Genomic DNA, 5,784 nt, shown 5'->3' on the forward strand with positions numbered 1-5,784 from the left:
GATATGTTCACTAAGTCACTATTTGCTCCTAGTTTTTGTAATGGTTGTACCAAGTTTGAGCATGGATGATGTGTATGCTCCAGCTTGAGGGGGAGTGTTGCGCTAAACTCTAAAACTGATATGGGTATTTTGGGTCCCATCAGATCCCATATTCTTATGATGTGGTTTTTCTTGTAAGTGGGCAATGGGGGTGCTATTGTCTTTTACTTTCAGCATTATTTTAATATAAGTAAAGGACTAAAACCTGCGATCAACCTCTTCTGGAAAGATCGCAAGTCTCTTCTCATCTTTTGGGAGTCTCCTTCGGTTGTACCTCTCTCTTCTCTCATCTCTTCTTTTTTTCTCTCTTTCTTTTTCTTTTGGTTTCATTGCAAGGTACCTGGGATTGTAACACACATGAACAGCTAGAATGCTTCCCAGGCATATTCCAAAATAGTCCTGGATCTCCAACATCCACATATAACTTCTCAATTAATACTCCATCTATTTCCAAGTAAAAACCACATGAGAGGAAGATTTTAAAACTTAGATATAATATGAAAATTTCCCTTTTAAGTGGTTTTAACCTGGAAACAAATGTAGCACAAATGAATTTACAAGCAAAAGAAATCAAACTCACCTCGTTGTACTATAAATTACTAGCCTAATGGCAGTGGAAGTAAATTTATTAAATATATGAATATTACAGACCATTTAACATTTGCTAAAGAAGGACACCCACCCATCTGCATCATTTACTTTTTCTACATTTCACCCCATGTATTCTGCACATTTTTTTACTAAACAATAAGAGCTCACCAAGAACCAAGCATCAAAAGTAAAATTAAGCACACATAGGATTCAATTTTCAAAGGCATATGAGAGAAACCCTAAACCTTAAATTTTAAAGTTCAATGATAGCAAGAAAATAAAGGGGGAAAATAAAGATTGGTATGTTCACTTACATTTGCAACCTAGCTCTCGATACAAAAAATTGCTTGATTGGTAGGCATACGCAAGTAAAGAACCATATGGTTTAAGCATGTGTCCTGATTAACACGAACAAGTTGTTCTCTAGCCTGCACCATTCAATAGAAGATCCATTTATAAGAGGAAAAATACTACAATGAGTGTAAGAACTATGTCTACTCAGACACTAAGGGGATGCTCTACAGAAAGCATTCTGAGTGCTCTTGTTGTTTGCATCAATGGAGCTTTCAATTGGAAGAAACATTGGGAACATGGGGAATGCGTTTGGGAAAAATTTTCTCAAACAACCACTCTGTAAATATCAGGATGATGGTCAATTAATACAGGGACAATAGAAACTACAATGCTGGATACATTGCCCTTGAACATGTGAATGAAAAATATGCAAGAAAAAGTACAAATTATTACAGAAAAATATGTAAACAACAAGGCTAAAATTTTATTAAAAATACATCATAAGCTATGTGTTTATCAGAAATGCAATATGAAAGCAAGTTATGTGCACACTATACCAAATTTAGTAGCTATTGTCAAAATATCAATCAGCATACTTTGCTAATTTAGTTACTCAGCTGGAATAGCATAAGATAACAAACTCACAACTCTCAAAATAAAGATAGAAACCATAGCAATTCATCTTAGTAAAAATACCTATAAAGCTTTCTCAATTTCCTTTTCATTTCGGGTGGCAGCTTCAATGTTGAAAGGTAGATTTGAGATAGCTTTGCTAACACAATAAATTTTTCTCAATTGAACATCCACCTAAAAGACGAAGAATCAATTCTTGTGTATTCTCAAAAATAAAAACTGCAGCCCTTGAACTAAAAAGATCAAAAATTACTTGCTGTGATGCACCCTTAATTGCATCACTAGGCACTGAGACTATTCCTTCTATGTCGACAACAGATTCTCTGCTCAAACTTGTTGCAAACTTTACCATCTATTCATTGACAAGCTTTGCATTCACCACACACTGCACTGTAAAACCCCTTTCTCTCACCGCCAAAAAACCAGTACTTCTCCCAACAGTATGGGTGGTCTTCACTCGCCCACGAACCAATATCTCCTTATCCTTCAAATCCTCATTCAGAAGTTCAATTGTAGTCCATTTTCTACCCGTCTCTGCCTCTGAATGCGGGTCCAATAACGGAACATCACCATAATTCTCTGTGAAAGGATCAGATTCAGCAGCATTCACAACAACAGTAGCAACTTCTTCAACTTTAGGTTGTTGTTGTTGACGCTTTAGCTTTTTCTGTTTCATGACTTCCTTCTTCATACCCGTATTGGCAGTCTTCTGAAAGATGATATCTGCAGAAGAGATTCGGATCCTCCTACCGGTAGGGTCGGCCATTCAAGAAATAATCAAAATGAGGGTCTCGATTGCTGCCTGAAATTCCACAAGTGCAAAGCCTCCACACGATCTTAAACCTTTCACAATGAGTCATTCCCACAGGTATAACTTTGTGTTCCCTTGGATCCAAGCTCCTCCATAACAGTCAGATTTTTCATAAATCCCTGATCATCATACTCGATCACTCAAAGAGGAAGAGAGAGAGGAAGATGGGAGAGGCAATTCTAGAGGAGGGAGAGAACCGTGAGAACTCTTCTCTTGTATCTCTACCATGTTGTTTTTAGTTAGCCAATCTCATGTATTCTTAGTCAATTAGAGTCCTCTATTAGTTAGTGTTTTAGAAACATCCAACTAAGTAATGGGTTTCCTATTCAAAGCCAACATCTAAACCAAAACCAATCTTATCATAATAGATAAGATCAAATTTATTAGGAAAATAAATAATATAAAATTCTTTTCCTAATAATAGGAAAAGAAATATTATAAAATTCCTTTTTCCTAACAATCTCCTCCATCCTAATATGAGATCTCATCTCTTATGAGGATCCAAAATCTTACATCACAAAAATAATTCATGACCATTAAAATGTTGTACATATAGGTTGAACTTAAAGGAAAGGAGTAGGATCCTATTGAGATTCCACCTAGCATTCTATGCATCTTAACTATACTGCATTCATAATACAGGGCTAACCAACACATATAATGCTACATAGATGTAACAATCATTACCCAATTTAAGTAGAATATTATGCATCAGTCTCTCCATAACATAATATCACATTATAGACTATAGGACATGTGTATACTGTCATATCTCCAGTCTATAGAAAATTTTTAGAGATTCTATAATTCTGATTGGACCAAAGAAAACATTTTTCAAAATCATTTACAAAAATAAATATTAATATATAATATTAATTTCAAAAACTTTGTAAACAATTTACAAAAATGCCACTGGTACTAGATTTATGTCCAACCAAGTACAGTCATTCTCTCTCCTTGTTATTCTCCTAATAAGGGTAGTGGATTCCTTATTAGGAATTTCTTTCGTACACAGATATATAGTCAGAGAGACATCAACCGTTGGTGTATCAAAACTCACAATGTGTGATCGCATCGATAAGAACCCCTAAGGTCAAAGGACTAATCGTACACTACTCACGAGAATTTCATTTCAAATCAATAGACACACTTGAAATTCTGGTATGACCCGGTTTAATATACACACTGTATGTACACTCGCACTTGTGCCTTAGAATCTCTATTCCTAGATACACACAATACGACGACCATTTACAGAGGATATGCAATCCTATCCCTAGTCGTGAATAATTTTAGGTTAAAACTAAAGGACCTACCAAGACCCGTTATTAAATTATGCAAAATTAATTTATATCATTTCTATTTAAATATAGTAATGATGATGGAAACATTTCCAATAAACTCCCACTTGTGCATCAAAGCCATCAAGTTGTATCATATGTTCTCAACATATACACATCCTACATCAACCTCTTAGTAAAGGGTTTTTGAAAAATTATTCATTTGAGCTAATCTCATCAGCTATCTAGATTAATAGTCTTTTATTTAGTAAAGAACTTGGTTATCAATCAAACAACTCGGTTAATTGCCAATCATTCCACTACTATAATGAAATCCAAGATAAATTACTCTTTAGAACTATTCCAAAACATAACATTATCACTTAAATACAAATCCTTGAATATTATGGATTATCTGTCACACTTATCAAATGTCCAAATAATCAGATATTACTTAGATTGACAAGTAGTAACATTATGAACTTAGGTCCACTTCTTAATAATTCTCAATTACTAAAGCTTGATAGCAATCCAACTATTTTATGCTAAAAAAATTTATATTCTCACTGAATATATGGTCCATCCAAAAATTGATCAAAACAAATGATTTTTTATTTGATCAAAGATGAATATTTCAGATAATAGAAACTCTTAAAAGATCGATTAGATCTCAATAACATGCATTTTTCTCTTGACTATTATATCTTAATAGTTTTTCAAGATATTCACTGTCGAATCTGTGACTATCATAGTGTGCATCTATCAACAATGAAAACTTAAGGGTATACCATTTGTCAACAATCATGCTTTGAATTTTTCCTTTCTTTCAACCTTTTCTTTCATCTTTATACAGATCTACTTACATCCAATGGGCATAACCTTCTAGTGGATCTATAAAAATCTAGACTTTGTAAGAATGAAAAAGACTATTCTAAAGCTCAATTTTTCGTTATCCTCTGTGTCTTCATCCTATACAAGAGTTAACACTCATACCTTCATTAGATAGATTATTTACTGGATGACCTACATTAGTATAAATTAACTCTAAAATACAAATAGCTATGCAGCATTTTGGAAAAAGACTTGGTCATATGTCCTTATAAATAGGATTTATAAGTTGACATAGGATTTTTCTTTAGACATTCTGGAGGCTTATCCCTCCCAATTTATAAATTTTATCAACTCTATACAACCTTACAATAAGCGCCAAACGTGTGAAGTTAATTAGAGCACACATATAAATTTAATTTTTTTTTCATTACCATATCATGGTAACTGCTCTAGTCTCAATTAAAATATGATTTTTAATTTTCATAAAATATTCTTGTCATATTTAAACCATACAATTAGTTTGTCAATATGCATAAGGAACCAAAGTCTATACATATCATGTGGCGGTCGGTCATACCAACACAGTATATTCAAATAGGACAAGTGTTTTATGAAAATTTTATCCAGCTACTTTCATAAGGTGGCTAGGTAAAGCTGACAATTCTTTATCATTCTTTCCCATAGTATTTGACACATGGGTCACACCCAAATATTCCTTCTTCTTGTTTTGACCATTGGGCATTGAACATGAAGAGAAAACTATAAACACCATTACTATTACCCTGACTTTTCATATTACATTACATGTAGTCGGTGACATGATTAAGACATTGAAATAAGCATCCATGTTTAACTTAAGGGATTTCAATCTCATAGAGTGATCTATCATTATTATGACATAGTCAAGAATTGGAGAACCTTAAGTCATCTTGGGTAATATGATAGACTTTAGTTGATGATCAATGAGTATCTTTAGTTTACTCATCAAGCATCTCCTTAGCATCCTCATCATGTCTATAACCCTTAGTAATATATAAAGAGTATCACAAAATCAACTAAGAAAAAAGTATTATCTCTCAGGATAAATCAATTTACTCAAATACAAGCATGAGTAAATAGTCTTGTCTATTCTAAACAATTAGATTAGATAAAGGGCCAACATTATAATAATTAATGGATTAGTGATGGTAAAATGGATAATTATATATAATTAATTTACAGATACATGCCATTGCATACAAGTGCGCGAAGTTCAATCAACGATTTCTTACATCTTAAGCTTTCCTCAAAGCTTTGGGGTACGAA

At 33.2% G+C, this 5,784-nt stretch overlaps 1 long non-coding RNA gene across 1 annotated transcript; it reads right to left on the minus strand.

Annotated features, from left to right (window-relative positions):
* Positions 1-944: 944 nt before the first annotated feature.
* Positions 945-2,545, minus strand: LOC122065762. Its single transcript, XR_006136098.1, has 3 exons — positions 1,811-2,545; positions 1,621-1,731; positions 945-1,058 (listed from the first exon to the last, which is right to left on the minus strand). It is a non-coding gene; the product is annotated as an uncharacterized LOC122065762 (long non-coding RNA).
* Positions 2,546-5,784: the final 3,239 nt, after the last annotated feature.

Source organism: Macadamia integrifolia, unplaced genomic scaffold (assembly GCF_013358625.1).
Source record: "Macadamia integrifolia cultivar HAES 741 unplaced genomic scaffold, SCU_Mint_v3 scaffold2114, whole genome shotgun sequence".
Lineage (NCBI taxonomy): Eukaryota > Viridiplantae > Streptophyta > Magnoliopsida > Proteales > Proteaceae > Macadamia > Macadamia integrifolia.